We start from the raw sequence: 17,782 nt of genomic DNA, 5'->3' as shown, positions 1-17,782 counted from the left end.
TAACCATCTGCCACAAATACCTCCCTGTAAAAAGAGGAGTTTTTCTTGAAGTAGCTTAGTGGATACTGACTTAGGTTAATTTACACACATCTTGATAAAATGTGGTTTGAGTTCAGTTATCTCCAGAATATATTCTGATGCTTACTTGGAATGAGGGAGTAACACTGGATAGTGGGCACATGGATCCAAGCCAGGGAACCAGACAACAAGGACTCGGCATGCATCAGAGGTGCAAAGCTTCCTAAATGCATTCTGTGTGCTTTTTAGATCTAAGTTATTACTTGCACTTGCTAGTTTTCTGCAGTGAGCAGCTCTATGCAAACCACCACCACCCCAAAGCCAAGGAAGCTGAGAGGCCAAAGAAAGAGGCTGAGAAATACAATTTCTCAGGAAGAAACATTTCTCAGGGAATTATAAACAGAGGCCATGTCTCAGGCACCCCACAAGACAGATGGTGAATGCCTGCACTGTTACCCCGCCATGCCCCCTACTCCCTAGACCCAGGACTTATCCACCGTAGGGAAAGGGTCTACAGACTTCAGAAGGGATGTGTAGGACAATTGCTTAAGGGCAGGGTTTACAGTAAGTATGATAACATCAGAGTTGTTTTGACCTAAGGGTGGGATTTATGGTTGTCTTAAGTGCTTTTACATAAGGAACCAGAGAGAAAATAAAAACCTTAGAGGCATTCCTGGAGGAACTGGATCTAATCAGAACTCAACATAGCAGATTAACATCCAAGATGAAGTTGCTTTAGCCTCCACACTGGTCTTCAATGACCATGACTATTGGGAAGCCATTTCCTTTTAATCAATTATCAGCGAGGCATCTAAATGTATACCAAGTAAATGTGAATTCTAGTTAAAAGCCCAAGTCCTCTGTTCTTCAGCAATTCCCAAGGCCAATCAATAAATAGCAACTGCACTACAGTATGTTCAGAAAGCATCAAGTACCAAAAAGATTGGTCATGACTGCTTCGTGAATGTGATCCAACAGGTACAGACAGAATGTCATAAAGTCCCTTGAGAAAAGAAAATCTGCACCATAAAAGTTCTTAACAAATTTTAAAAAGATGAGTCAGCAAGTTGAGGGTTTAACATCTCCAACAAAAGGTTTTGGCCACAATATGCTGACGTCCTTTCTCTGTGCTACCAACAATAAACTGTGTATATACAGGTGTTCCAGGAGGATAGCAACTTTATTTTGTACAAATAAAGATCCTTCATATCCATGGGTTCTGCATGCACAGATTCAACTGACCTCAGATCAAAAACAGTCAAAAAAATTGAAATTAACAATGCAAAAATATATAAATCTTAAAAAGTGTATAAGTGCTTCTCAATTTATGATGGAATTGGTTACATGCTGATAAACACATCATAAATTGAAAATATTGTAAGCAAAAGTGAGTTTTCCACTTAAGATATTTAGTATTTACGCTGGGTTTATCCGGGTCATAGCCCCATCCTAAGTCAAGAAGTGTACTGAATGCGTATCACTGTTACATCATCATAAAATCAAGAAACCATAAGGCAAACCATCATAAATCAGGGACCTTCTGTATAACTGCTATATACATAGTATTTACATTGTATCAGGTATTATAAGTAATCTAGAGATTATTTAAATTATATGGGAGGATGTGCCTAGGTTATGTATATATATACCACTTTATATAAGGGACTTGAGCATCCATGGATTTTGGTATCTACAGGGAGTCCTGGAACGAATTCCCCACGGATACTGAGGGACAACTGTATTTGTTTCATTAATGGGTGTGGGGGAGCAGAGAAGGGTAGGAGAGGAAGTTATAGGAAACTCACAGTCTTCGCAACTGGCAGACAAGGAGTTTGTCTCTGGTGCCTACACTACCAGGGCCCTGGGTTTCAAGCAGGAAGTTATATTGAAGAAAATATGTCTAGTTTTACACTTTGCCGGTTATGACATGGCATAACAGACAATAAAGTATAGAAAACAGGAAATAACTGTGCTATTTTTCAAGAAGGGGTTTATGTCCTCCCAAATGAACTTAGGTACAAAAGCTAACTCTTTAAAGAAAGTATTATGTGAGTAACCATTAGCATGTGTTTACTTTTTTTTTGGTCACTTTGAAAACCATGAATTCAGTAAAACCTGGGCTGAATAATCCCTGCACCTGAAGATTCTGTTCTACCAGCAACCCCCTCTTGTTCAAACACACCAAACGTGCTACAAAGGACCACAGCTCAAAGCAGTTTTGCACAAAAAATGCAAGTTTTCTTTTCTCATAATGTTTTCATGATCTTCCAATTCATCTTACTTCATCCTCAGGAGAGATGGTAAGTCTCTGGGGACAGGAACTAAACTCTATGCCAAGTCTTCACCAAAAGAAAGAAACAAATAGCTTATCTTTGTAAAAAGTTCTCTGACCTAACAGGAGAAAGTCATTTCTTTTAAAAATATAAATGTAAAATTATAAGATTTAAATTAAAACCTGACAGATGAAACTCAGCGATGAACTTATTTTGTATTCACAAACTGAAAATTGGGAGATAAAATTCTTAAGTCTAGGAAGGCTAAAATGGGATACAGGGGCAACATTTTAAGTCATGCAAAATGTAAAGAGGGAAAGTGCAAGCTTGCTCCCTAAGACCTCAGGGCTAGAAGCAACTTTTGAAGCCAGAAAGAAGGCACATTTAGGATAAATAAAAGAAACACTCCAAAGAGCACCTAGTGTGATTTGTTGCAGGTTAAAAAAAATTAAATACAGGCCGGGCTCAGTGGCTCACACCTGTAATCCCAGCACTTTGGAATGCTGAGATGGGCGGATCACAAGGTCAGGAGATGGAGACCATGGTGAAACCCCGTCTCTACTAAAAATACAAAAAATTAGCCGGGCGCGGTGGCGGGCGCCTGTAGTCCCAGCTACTCAGGAGGCTGAGGCAGGAGAATGGCGTGAACCCGGGAGGCGGAGCTTGCAGTGAGCCGAGATCACGCCACTGCACTCCAGCCTGGGCGACAGAGCGAGACTCCGTCTCAAAAAAAAAAAAAAAAAATTAAATACAGACCTTTTTATATATAAATATATATGTAAGTATGCATATATCTTCCCAAAATGACTGAGATTATTTCAATAATTACCCTACCATATGGATTTCAAAGGGGAATCAAGACTATGGAATTCACTTAATAAATATTTATGGAATATCTTCTACGTGCCTGGCACCATTCAAGACTCTAGGAATCAACTAGAAAACAAGACAGGCACATCCCTTCCAGTTAAAATTCCAGTTAATAGGAACAGAAAACCAAATACTACACATTTTCACTCATAAGTAGGAGCTAAATGATGAGAACACATGGACATACCAAGGGGAACAACACACACTGGGTACCTTTAGAGGGTGGAGGCTGGGAGGAGGGAGAGGATCAGGAAAAATCACTAATGGGAACTAGGTTTAATACCTGGGTGATGAAGTAATCTGTACAACAAACCTCCATGACACCAGTTTATCTATGTAACAAACCTGCACATGTACCCCTGAACTTAAAATATAAGTTAAAAGGATTTGCTGGCAAGATGGCCGAATAGGAACAGCTCTGGTCTGCAGCTCCCAGCAAGATCAAAGCAGAAGACGGGTGATTTCTCCATTTCCAACTGAGGTACCTGGTTCATCTCATTGGAACTGGTTGGACCTTGGGTGCAGCCCACAGAGGGAGTAGGGTGTGGTGTCGCCTCACCTGGGAAGCACAAAGGGTAGGGGACCGCCCCTAGCCAAGGGAAGCCGCGAGAGACTCCACTGGGAGGAACGGTGCACTCCAGCCCAGATACTATGCTTTTCCCACGATCTTCGCAACTGGCAGACCAGGAGATTCCCTCTGGTGCCTACACCACCAGCGCCCTGGGTTTCAAGCACAAAACTGGGTGATCGTTTGGGCAGGCACCAAGCTAGCTGCAGTTTTTTTTGTTTTGTTTTGTTTTGTTTTTCATACCCCAATGGCACCTGGAACACCAGCAAGAGAGAATCATTGACTCCCCTGGAAACGGGGCTGAAGTCAAGGAACCAAGTAGTCTGGCTCGGCAGGTTCCATCCCCATGGAACCCAGCAAGCTAAGATCCACTGGCTTGAAATTTTCACTGCTAACATATCAGTCTAAGGTCAACCTGGGATGCTCAGGCTTGGTGGTGGGAGGGGCATCCGCCACTGCTGAAGCTCAAGTAGGCAGTTTTACCCTCACAGTGTAAACAAACCCGCTGGAAAGTTCAAACTGGGCGGAGCCCACTACGGCTCAGCAAGGCTGTTGCAGCCAGACTGCCTAATTCCTTCTCTCTGGGCAGGGCATCTCTGAATAAAAGGCAGCAGCCCTAGTCAGGGACTTATAGATAAAACCCCCATCTCCCTGGAACAGAGCACCTGGGGGAAGGGGCAGCTGTGGGCACAGCTTCAGCAGACTTAAATGTCCCTGCCTGACAGCTCTGAAGAGAGTAGTGGATCTCCCAGCACAGCATTCGAGCTCTGCTAAGGGACAGACTGCCTTCTCAAGTAGGTCCCTGACACTCGTGTATCCTGACTGGGAGACACCTCCCAGTAGGGGCCGACAGACACCTCATACAGGAGTGCTCTGGCTGGCATTTGTCCGGTGCCCCTCTGGGACAAAGCTTCCAGAGGAAGGAACAGGCAGCAATCTTTGCTGTTCTGAAGGCTCCACTGGTGTTATCCAGGCAAACAGAGTTTGGAGTGGACCTCCAGCAAACTCCAGCAGAGGGGCTTGACTGCTAGAAAAAAACTAACAAACAGAAAGGAATAGTCAACATCAACAAAAAGGATGTCCACTCAAGAGACCCCATCGAAGGTCAGCAACATCAAAGACTAAAGGAGATAAATCCTCGAAGATGGGAAGAAACCAGCACAACAAAGGCTGAAAATTCAAAAAACGAGAATGCCTCTTCTCCTCCAAAGGTTCACAACTCCTCACCAGCAAAGGAACAAAAGTGGACAGAGAATGAGTTTAACGAATTGACAGAAGTAGGCTTCAGAAGGTGGGCAACAACGAACTCCTCCAAACTAAAGGAGCATGTTCTAACCCAATACGAGGAAGCGAAGAACCTTGAAAAAAGGTTAGACAAATTACTAACTAAAACAACCAGTTTAGAAAGAACAAAAATGACCTGATGGAACTGAAAAACACAATACAAGAATTTCGTGAAGCATACACAAGTATCAATAGCCGAATCGATCAAGCAAAAGAAAGGATATCAGAGATTGAAGATTAACTCAATAAAATAACGTGAGAAGACAAGACGAGAGAAAAAAGTGAAAAGAAATGAACAAAGCCTCCAAGAAATACGGGACTATGTGAAAACACCAAATCTACATTTGATTGGTGTACCTGAAAGTGACAGGGAGAATGGAACCAAGTTGGAAAACACTCTTCAGGATATTATCCAGGAGAATTTCCCCAACCTAGTAAGGCAGGCCAACATTCAAATTCAGGAAATACAGAGAACACCACAAAGATACTCCTTGAGAAAAGCAACCCCAAGACTCATATCATCAGATTCACCAAGGTTGAAATGAAGGAAAAAATGTTAAGGGCAGCCAGAGAAAAAGGTCAGGTTACCCACAAAGGGAAGACCACCAGACTAACAGCGGATCTCTAGGCAGAAACCCTACAGGCCAGAAGTGAGTGGGGGCCCATATTCAACGTTCTTAAAGAAAAGAATTTTCAACCCAGAATTTCATATCGAGCCAAACTAAGCTTTGTAAGCAAAGGAAAAATAAAATCCTTTACAGACAAGCAAATGCTGACAGATTTTGTCACCACCAGGCCTGCCTTACAAGAGCTCCTGAAGGGCCGGGCGCGGTGGCTCAAGCCTGTAATCCCAGCACTTTGGGAGGCCGAGACGGGCGGATCACGAGGTCAGGAGATCGAGACCATCCTGGCTAACACGGTGAAACCCCGTCTCTACTAAAAATACAAAAACTAGCCAGGCGAGGTGGCGGGCGCCTGTAGTCCCAGCTACTCGGGAGGCTGAGGCAGGAGAATGGCGTAAACCCGGGAGGCGGAGCTTGCAGTGAGCTGAGATCTGGCCACTGCACTCCAGTCCGGGCGACAGAGCGAGACTCCGCCTCAAAAAAAAAAAAAAAAAAAAAGAGCTCCTGAAGGAAGCACTAAACATGGAAACGAACAACCAGTACTAGCAGTTTTGAAGGGTTTTTTGTGTCTCTATCTCCTTCAGTTCTGCTCTGACCTTAGTTATGTCTTCTGCTACCTTTTGAATTTGTTTGCTCTTGCTTCTGTAGTGTATTTTTGTTTGTTTGTTTGTTTGTTTGTTTTTTGTTTGAGACAGAGTCTCGAATTGCAAAGACCATCTATGCAATGAAGAAACTGTATCAACATCAACTAACAGGCAAAAGAACCAGCTAGCATCATAATGACAGGATCAAATTCACACATAACAATATTAACCTTAAATGTAAATGGGCTAAATGCCCCAATTAAAAGACACAGACTGGCAAACAGGATAAAGAGTTAAGACCCATGTGTGGGCCAGGCGCGGTGGCTCACGTCTGTAATCCCAGCACTTTGGGAAGTCAAGGCAGGCAGATCACGAGGTCAGGAGATCGAGACCATCCTGGCTAATATGGTGAAACCCCATCTCTACTAAAAAATACAAAAACAAAAAAAAATTAGCTGTGTATGGTGGCAGGTGCCTGTAGTCCCAGCTACTCAGGAGGCTGAGGCAGAAGAATGGCATAAACCCGGGAGGTGGAGCCTGCAGTGAGCCGAGATCATGCCACTGCACTCCAGCCTGGGTGACAGAGCAAGACTCCATCTCAAAAAAAAAAAAAAAGACCCATCAGTGTCTGTATTCAGGAGACCCATCTCACGTGCAAAGACAAACATAGGCTCAAAATAAAGGGATAGACGAATACTTACCAAGCACATGGAAAGCAAAAAAGCAGGAGTTGCAATCCTAGTCTCTGATAAAACAGACTTTAAACCAACAAAGATCAAAAGAGACAAGGCCATGACATAATGGTAAAGGGATCAATGCAACAAGAAGAGCTAACTATCCTACATATATATGCACCCAATGCAGGAGCACCCAGATTCATAAAGCAAGTTTTTAGAAACCTACGAAGATACTTAAACTCCCACTCAATAATATTGGGAGACTTTAACACCCCATTGTCAATATTAGATCAACAAGATAGAAAATCAATAAGGATATCCAGGACTTGAACCCAGCTCTGACCAAGTGGGCCTAATAGACATCTACAGAACTCTCCACTCCAAATCAACAGAATCTACATTCTTCTCAGCACCACGTCGCACTTATTCTAAAATTGACCACACAATTGGAAATAAAACACTCCTCAGCAAATGCAAAAGAATGGAACTGGTAACAAACAATCTCTCAGACCACAGTGCAATCAAATAAGAACTCAGGATTAACAAAGTTACTCAAAACCACACAATGACATGGTAACTGAACAACCTGCTCCTGAATGACTATTGGGTAAATAACAAAATGAAGGCAGAAATAAAGATGTTCTTTGAAACCAATGAGAACAAAGACACAATGTACCAGAATCTCTGGGACACATTTAAAGCACTGTATAGAGGGAATTTATAGTACTAAATGGCCATAAGAGAAAGCAGAAAAGATCTAAAATTGACACCCTAACATCACAATTAAAAGAACTAGGGAAGGCCAGACACGGTGGCTCACGCCTGTAAACGCAGCACTTAGGGAGGCCAAAGCGGGTGGATTACCTGAGGTCAGGAGTTCAAGACCAGCCTGGCCAACATGGTGAAACCCCATCCCTACTAAAAATACAAAAATTAGCCAGGCATAGTGGCACACACCTGTAATCCCAGCTACTCAGGAGTCTGAGGCAGGAGAATTACGTGAGCTTAGGAGGCTGAGGTTGCAGTGAGCCATGATTGTGCCACTGCTCTCCAGCCTGGCGAACAGAGCGAGACTCTGTCTCAAAAAATAAAAAATAAAAAAATAAAAAAAACTAAAGCAGCAGGAGCAAACAAATTCAAAAGTTAGCAGAAGACACAACTAAGGTCAGAGCAGAACTGAAGGAGATAAAGACACGAAAAACCCTTCAAAAAGTATGAATCCAGGAGCTGGCTTTTTGAAAAGATCAGTAAAATAGACCGCTAGCCAGAATAATAAAGAAGAAAAGAAAGGCCAGGCACAGTGGCTCACACCTGTAATCCCAGCACTTTGGGAGGCCGAGGTGGGCAGATCACAAGGTCAGGATATCGAAACCATCCTGGCTAATACGGTGAAACCCCGTCTCTACTAAAAATTAAAAAAATTAGCCAGGCGTGGTGGCAGGCACCTGTAGTCCCAGCTACTCGGGAGGCTGAGGCAGGAGAATGGCATGAAACCAGGAGGCAGAGTTTGCAGTGAGCCGAGATGGCACCACTGTACTCCAGCCTGGGCAACAGAGCAAGACTCCATCTCAAAAAAAAGAAAAAAGAAAAGAGAAGAATCAAATAGACACAATAAACAATGATAAAGGGGATATCACCACTGATCCCACAGGAATACTACCTACCATCAGAGAATACTATAAACACTTCTATGCAAATTAGCTAGAAAATCGACAAGAAATGGATAAATTCCTAGACGCATACACCCTCCCAAGACTAAACCAGGAAGAAGTTGAATTCCTGAATAGACCCATAACAAGTTCTGAAATTGAGGAAGTAATTAACAGCCTACCAACCAAAAAAGTCCAAGACAAAATGGATTCACAGATGAATTCTACCAGAGGTACAAAGAGTTTCCTTCTGAAACTATTTCAAACAGAAAAAAAGGAATCCTCCCTAACTCATTTTACAAGGCCAGCATCATCCTGATACCAAAACCTGGCAGAGACACAACAAAAAAAGAGAAAATTTCAGGCCAATATCCCTGAAGAACATCGATGCAAAAATCCTCAATAAAATACCGGCAAACCGAATCCAGTAGTACATCAAAAAGCTTATCCGCCACGATCAAGTCTGCTTCATCCCTGGGATGCAAGGCTGGTTCAACATATGTAAATCAATAGACATAATCTATCACATAAACAGAACCAATGACAAAAACCGTAAGATTATCTCAATAGCTGCAGAAAAGGCCTTTGACAAAATTCAACAGTGCTTCATGCTAAAAACTCTCAATAAACTAGGTATTCATGAAATGTATCTCAAAATAATAAGAGCTATTTATGACAAACCCACAGCCAATATCATACTGAATGGGCAAAAACTGGAAGCATTCCCTTTGAAAACCAGCACAATCAAGAATGCCCTCTCTCATCACTCCTATTCAACACAGTATTGGAAGTTCTGGCTAGGGCAATCAGGCAAGAGAAAGAAATAAAGGGTATTCAATTAGGAAAAGAGGAAGTCCAATTGTCTCTGTTTGCAGATGACATGATTGTATATTTAGAAAACCCCATCATCTCAGCCCAAAATCTCCTTAAGATGATAAGCAACTTCAGCAAAGTCTCAGGATACAAAATCAATATGCAAAACTCACAAGCATTACTATACATCAATAACAGACAAACAGCCAAATCATGAGTGAACTCTCATTCACAATCGCTACAAAGACAATAAAATACCTAGGAATACAACTTACAAGAGATGTGAAGGACCTCTTCAAGGAGAACTACAAACCACTGCTCAAGGAAATAAGAGACAACACAAACAAATGGAAAACCATTTCATGCTCATGGATAGGAAGAATCAATATTGTGAAAATGGCTATACTGCCCAAAGTAATTTATAGATTCAATGCTATCCCCATCAAGCTACCATTGACTTTCTTCATAGAAAGACTACTTTAAATTTCATATGGAACCAAAAGGAGCCCACACAGCCAAACAATCCTAAGCAAAACAAACAAAGTGGCTGGGTGCAGTGGCTCACGCCTGTAATCCCAGCACTTTGGGAGGCCAAGGCAGGCGGATCACGAGGTCAGGAGTTCAAGACCAACCCGGCCAATATGGTGCAACCCGTCCCTAGTAAAAATACAAAAAGTAGCCAGGTGTGGTGGTGTGCGCCTGTAAGTGATCCCAGCTACTTGGGAGGCTGAGGTGGGAAAATCACTGGAACCCAGAAGGTGGAGGTTGCAGTGAGCCAAGATCGCACCACTGCACTCCAACCTGAAAGAGCAAGACTCCATCTCAAAAAAAAAAAAAAAAAAAAAGAACAAAGCTGGAGGCATCATGCTACCTGACTTCAAACTATACTACAAGGCTACCATAACCAAAACAGTATGGTACTGGTACCAAAACAGATATGTAGACCAATGGAACAGAACAGAGGCCTCAGAAAATAACATCAACCATCTGATCTTTGCCAAACCTGACAAAAACAAGCATTGGGGAAAGGATTCCCTATGTAATAACTTGTATTGGGAAAACTGAATAGCCATATGCAGAAAGCTGAAACTGGATCCCTTCTTTATACCTTATACAAAAATTAAGATGGATTAAAGACATAAACGTAAGACCTAAAACCTTAAAAACTCTAGAAGAAAACCTAGGCAATATCATTTAGGACATTGGCATGGGCAAAGACTTCATAATTAAAACACCCAAATGCAATGGCAACAAAAGCCAAAACAGACAAATGGGATTTAATTAAACTAAAGAGTTTCTGCACAGCAAAATAAACTACCATCACAGTGAACAGGCAACCTACAGAATGGGAGAAAATTTTTGCAGTCTGTCTGACAAAGGGCTAATATCCAGAATCTACAAAGAACTTAAATTTACAAGAAAAAAACAACGCCATAAAAAAGTGGGCAAAGGATAAGAACAGACAGTTCTCAAAAGAAGACATTTATGCAGCCAACAAACATGAAAAAAATCTCACCATCACTGGTCATTAGAGAAATGCAAATAAAAACCACAGTGAGATACCATCTCACACCAGTTAGAATGGTGATCATTAAAAAGTCAGGAAACAACAGATGCTTGAGAGGATGTGGAGAAATAGGAACTCTTTTACACTGTTGGTGGGAATGTAAATTAGTTCAACCATTGTGGAAGACAGTGTGGTGATTCCTCAAGGATCTAGAACTAGAAATACCATTTGGCCCAGCAATCCCATTACTGGGTATATACCCAAAGGATAATCAATCATTCTACTATAAAGACACATGCACACGTATGTTTACTGCAGCACTGTTCACAATAGCAAAGACTTGGAACCAACCCAAATGCCCATCAATGATAGACTGGATAAAGAAAATGTGGCATGTATGCACCATGGAATACTATGGAGGCATAAAAAAGGATGAGTTCATGTCCTTTGCAGGGACATGGACGAAGCTGGAAACCATCATTCTCAGCAAACTAACACAGGAACAGAAAACCAAACACCACATGTTCTCACTCATAAGTGGGAGTTAAACAATGAGAACACACGGACACAGGGGTGGGGGGCATCACACACCTGGGCCTGTCAGACTTGGGGTCTGGGGGAGGGACAGCACTAGGAGAAATACCTAATGTAGATGACGGGTTGATGGGTGCAGCAAACCACCATGGCACATGTATACCTATGTAACAAACCTGCACATTCTGCACATGTACCCCAGAACTTTATAATTATATATGTGTGTGTGTGCGCGTGTGTTAAAAAATAAAATAAAATTCTAGTTAAAAGCGCAGCTCCTCTGTTCTTCAGCAACCCCCAGGGTCAACCAAAAGGCAGTGTAGGCTGGGCGCAGTGGCTCACGCCTGTAATCCCAGCACTTTGGGAGCCAGAAGTGGGTGGATCACTTGATATAAGGAGTTTGAGACCAGCCTGGACAACATGTTAAAACTTCGTCTCCACCAAAAACAAACAAACAAAAAATTAGTCAGGCATGGTGTGGGCTCCTGTAATCCCAGCTACTCTGCTACTCTAGAGGCTGGGGCACAAGAATCACTTGAACCCAGGAAGCGGAGGTTGCAGTGAGCAAAGATCGCGCCACTGCACTCCAACCTGGGCGACAGAGTGAGACTCTGTCTCAAGAAACCAAAAGGTGGGGGGGTGGGGGGCAGTGTAGGAGCTGATTAATATCAGCTTGGTTGAGGGGCACTAGTGAGGGAAATCCATCCAGACTCCAAACTACAGGACCCCTGTTCTGCAGCAGGTCTCCCTCCTGCCTTGAACTCACCAGGAACTGCACCTGTCCTCCTGAGGGGTCATGGCTAACACCTCCAGGGGAAAATGAGCTCACAGAGGGAAAAGGAAACACCAGGCATTTGGGAAAGGTAACTGCTAGAAATGAAACACATTGAGCAGCCAGTACTTGAACTGGCATTAGGGGACAGAAGAAAAAATCTAAACAAGTGTAAAAATATCCTCCCAGAAGAAAAAATATTCAACAAAGCAAGAAACAGCAGTTGGAAAGAAGAATCAGATAAAACACTAAAAAATATTGCTGAAAGAAACTCAAAAGATAGAAAATGTGCACAGCTGAATAATTATTGTACAGTCTATAAGCGTTGGTGGAGAATGTGGGGATAATGAACTCCCTTTTGCTCTCTAGGAGGGAAAGTAAATGGTTTATAACCATTAAGGAAATTCATGTGGCAGTGTTAAGTAGAATTTTATGTAGAGACACACATATGCACACATAAACACACCCACATACACACACACACACACGTATACATATGTTGCAACTTAATGAACCCACTGCTGGGTAAAAGTCATGTTCGAGGCTGCTCACCTCGGTGGTGAGTATAGCAGTGATTTGAATCTAAGTACAGCATCATGGTATTTTTTTCTTTTTCTTTTTCTTTTTTTTGAGACAGACTCTTGGTCTGTCACCCAGGCTGGAGTGCAGTGGTGCAATCTCGGCTCACTGCAACCTCCACCTCCCAGGTTCAAGCCACCCTCCCGCCTCAGCCTCCCAAGTAGCTGGCATTACAGGCAAGCGCCACCACGCCCAGCTAATTTTTGTATTTTTAATAGAGATGGGGTTTCACCATATTGGTTAGGCTGGTCTCGAACTCCTGAACTCAGGTGATCCACTGGCCTCAGCTTCCCAAAGTGATGGAGTTACAGGTGTGAGCCACCACACCCAGCCAACATCATAGTTTTTCAAACTCTGCACCACCACTTACTAGCTTCTTGATCTTTTTTGGCTTTATTTCTTCTGTCACATGGGATAATAATGGAACTTACCACATCAGGTTATTGTAAAGATTAAATTAGTCACTACCTATAAAGTGTTAAGAACAGTGCCTGACATTGTCAGCGCTCCATAAATTATAGCTTTAAAAGAATCTTTTTTAATAAACAGAAACTCAACGCTAGGGTAATTCCCTAGAAAAATTCCTGCAAAGGTCCGTAAGGGGAAAGGTATGAGGGCACACGTAGGACTGTCAGTGATAACTGGGAGTTGTAGACACCCAAGGTTTATGTAAAATAAGCTGGACATGTGCTATGCAAAATCATACAGAGGTCAGAAGCCATTAGAATAGATACATACACAGAAATATTAAATCCTCTATCTTAAAAATACAGTACAAAGTGAATAAACCAAGAAACAAAAATAGAGTCATAAATTGTTAAATATTGAAAACATACACAGAACTATAGATACCTGAATAATTTACGACATGCATATGTACACATCCTTCTAAAATACGTTATATATAAAATAAAATATTATAGTCATTATCGAGAAGGGAGAAGGAATGGGAGTGGGGTTGAGATATAAATAAAATAAAGCAAGAGAGACCTTGTATAGATTATTGATAAAATGCCATATTCTGAAGAGTATCATCAACTCAACTCCTAGCCCCTTAGGAGGGGGGAGGGAGGGAGGGAGGGAGGGAGAGAGAGAGAGAGCACAAGACAGAACACAAGAGGCTAGTTGCAGGTAGCACAACTAAATCAGGAATGCAAAGGGTAGAGGCATGGATATATGGCAGGAAATGTAACCGCTAATACAATCAATCAATATTAGTAAACGGGCAAAGAAAGGAGAGCTTGACAGCAGAGCATTTCTGTTCGTTTCAATGCAATAATGTTCCTCATGTTACAGAACTGAAGGAAATTAAAGGACAAAGGTCAGAGGCTTTCCCTCCCATTCTGCAAAGTAACACACACCAAACCCTCTTCAAGGATGTGGAAGGGAAATGATGCCTCACTACCCCTGAATGCAGTTTCAGAGAAACTATCACTACTCTGAACTGGCCTGAACATGACTTTGCTCGAGTTTGACTTCTAATTCATCGGTGGAATAACATACATTAAATGTGAAATAATTTTTTTAAATAGTGTTGACAAGAGATTTAAGATTGCTGTATATATCTAGTTTATTACTTCTGATTTCTGCATGGTTGTCCACAGCCTTCTGCTGGTTTTTCTGAAGCTCAGCCAGGGCGCAGATGTCACCTATTATAAACCTCATTGTAAATTAAATGTTCCTGGTTAAATCACAGATCTTGCTAGAAGCACACCCTGGGCTTTGTCAAAAATACAAGGAGTTGCTACAATATATTTCTGAGTGATCAAGTTATAACTCCTCTAAATTAAATTTACAGAGCTCATTCGCTTTTATTCCAAGCAGTAACCATGGCATTCACGTTAAATCATTACAAGTGCAGCAGATATATTGATTACTGCCAGGCCTGTCATTACCAATCTCAGTTTAAGCACTGTTGGAGCGAACTCTAAAGTTTAATTAGTATCCCCGTCTGGTGTTGTAAAACACAAGTCCGGACATATGGGAAAGAAAGATGAGTTAATGTGAATCATCTTGAAAACATGAAACCAGCAGACAGAGCAAAGCAGACAGCTGAACTCCTTCTGAATCAAAGTTACTTGCCTTGACGTCTGTGCTGCATTATATAATTGGGATGGGAGAAAATATTCACTTAATCTTCTCAAGAAGACAACTATTTTCTGGGACAACTGAGGAGGAGAAGCAAATAACAGTCATTGGGTCATGTGACAAAGTGACTCGGACACACGTGGATTGCTGCATTGGCCGTCTCTAGACACAGTCACGAACAGAAGCTCCAAGGGACGGGCCCCTGGAGAAACCAACCAGCTGTCCTCCATGCCACCAACTCTAAAAAGGGGTGAGGTTGACACCTCAGGTGTATCACAGGCATACTTTGGCACCCTACGCTCTTAAGTCTATTACCAAAACACCAAGGGTTCAGTCTAGGTCCTGCTGTTCCCTGCACAGAAAGCCAGTCGCTGAGATGATCATTCTTGCCCAGGAAGAAGGCAATAATCAGGTGCTACAGCTGAGAAAATGAGAGATCAATCTCTCTGACCACTAAAATTAGGAGTTTATATAGAAGGGAAGAATTGGAAAAACCTACATAATTTCCTGGCCTCCTCCAGTCCAGCATCCTTCCCTCCACCTGGCCTCAGCAGCTTCTTCCACAGGTTTTTTCCATAGCAGGGAAGAAATGTAACAATGTATGAGAAAACAAGAACTCCAGAGGAGTAAAGAAGCAATCATGATGAATGAGAGGCCTGGAGTCTGACTGGATGCAAAGATCTGGTGAGTTTCAGTTCTCTGATACTTTTTCAGAGGCCTGGGGGTCCTTTCCTAAGGAAGGAACTCAGATAAATATTAAGTTTCAAGCTTTAAGACCAAGAGGGTCAATTTCTATGTTAAATAAATAAATGAATGTCTGTGGAACTACTGGGTCAGTTTCAAGTCCTTCATAAATTAATCTACACTTTTAAAAATGTAATTGTAGTTCCTGTTCTTACCACCTTTAGGACGGACTTCAGAAGTAAGTCCCAAATTCCATTGGGAAACGGAATTTGCTTAGCTTTCACAGTGACCAGCCAGCACAAGCGGAAGGGAACTGGATGGCACCAAAGAATGTCCCACCAAAGTTCCATGCAGAATGCTCAGCCTGACATCTCCAGCCCCAGGTCCCCTTTCTGCCGCCCTCCCTCCTCTGCAGGTGCCATAACTTCAGGGTGCAGGGGATGTCCTCACCATGTCCTGATCCCCACTGTGGATCCGCTCAGTCAACTCCTCTCACCTGATCCTTTCTCCCGGGGCGCCCCCTGCTTCTCATCCTTTCAGCAGAGCCTTGGAAGCAACCCTCTAATCACTGAGCCCTGTCAGTGTTCTCTGAGCCTGCCTGGCCCTTTGCTCGATGGCTGTTCCTCCTTGTAATCACCTGTGCAGTATCTTCACTTCCCCAGCACCTGCAGCCTGGGACCAGGCAGGCCCAGCCCTTCTGGGCTCTGCCCTTCACCTTTTCCAAACTTCCCATCTCCCACAGCCCTGCTTGCTCCTCCTTTGGAGCTATTAGTCTTCCTTGATGCTAACCAGGCCTGGGTAGAGTTTGCAGGGCCCAGTCCAAAATGAACAAGTGGCTGACAAAAACAGGGAAGTCGGTCTCCCCTTCCCAGGGCCTGCCACCCAAACCCACACGGAAAGAGAACCAAAGGGACTGCAACCTCTGCACCCATGCACTTGGCACCTAGATGAGGGGATGAGCAAGAACCCTCACCAGGTTCCTGCCAGCACACCAGGAAGAGCCAGTGTGGGGAGGGGGTGGCCATCACCTACCCTCACCTGGCGATGCCACAGCCAGTGCACCTGGCTCCACTGTTTCCACGCCTCACTCAGTCCCCCATGGGGCAGAGAGCGAGGGTGAAACCCAGACACACAGACATCACCCCTCCATAACACATCCTGTCACGGACTCGGGCTGAGGACAGCCAGGATCCTGGGGCGGATGGGCAGGGGGAGCGGGTCAGACTCAGGTACAGGAAGCAGCTAAGAAGAGTCCTTGAGAGGGCCTGGGAGGCAGACAGTGCAGGAACAGAGACTCTAAGCCCCAGGCATGCTCCACTGTCCATCTGACCTTCCTTGCAAAACACATGCTCTAAGATAAAATTAGAATGTCAAGGGGCAAGCATGAAGCCTCTGGGCTCAGTGACCCACGCAGACCCACCTGAAGATGACACCAACTCACCCATCTCATAATTTCCTGGCCTCCTCCAGTTCAGCATCCTTCCCTCCACCTGGCCTCAGCAGCTCCTTCCGTAGGCTTTGCTCTGGACCCTATCACCCTGAGGAGCCACAGCTCAAGGCAGAATCCTAAGCTTAGGTGCTCCACCCAGCAAGGCGAGGTGGAGGCATGGAGTTCCACTTACCGTGGTGGCTGAGCTGAGGCAGGAGTGAAACGGGAGAGTTCCTGGACTCCCTCGCAGGACTTGCAACAAGGATGTGGCCTGTTTGCTTGGCCGCCATGTGTTCAAACCCCTTACAGGAGAGGGAAACGCACACAGACAGGTGCAGAAGCCAGGACGAGTGCTTCTGGGCTCCATCCCCATAGTAGTGAAACAGGAAAAGCTCCCTTGTCCCTCTCACAGGGCATGTGACAGGGAGTGGCTCACTTCTTCAGTGCCCCAGTGCTCAAACCTCTAGGGGAGCATACGGAGTGCAGGTTGGGGGGCTGCGACCTCACGGCAGTGTGTAGGGATGAATGTTTATAGCTCCTAAAGCCCCAGTGGGCGTGTGTTACAGCGCACGCTTTTAATTTAGCCATCTGCAGGTGGCTTGTGTTTGCTCAATTAGACTCCCTTCCTTATCACAAGGACAGAGGGATTTCTGTATCTCGGGGTTTCTTGCCTTGGCGTACTGGAAGAATTGGATCACACATGGGCTTAGAGAATGAGTTCAAGGTTTTATTGTCTAAAAGTAGCTCTCAGCAGATGGGGGAGCCAGAAGGGAGATGGTTTTCCCCTGGAGACGGGCAGCTCAGGGGCCCAGGCTCTCCTCTGGCTGCCC

The sequence above is a fragment of the Trachypithecus francoisi genome, unplaced genomic scaffold (assembly GCF_009764315.1).
Source record: "Trachypithecus francoisi isolate TF-2019V2 unplaced genomic scaffold, Tfra_2.0 Lachesis_group4, whole genome shotgun sequence".
Classification (NCBI taxonomy): Eukaryota; Metazoa; Chordata; class Mammalia; order Primates; family Cercopithecidae; genus Trachypithecus; species Trachypithecus francoisi.
This window is presented reverse-complemented; position numbering follows the sequence as displayed.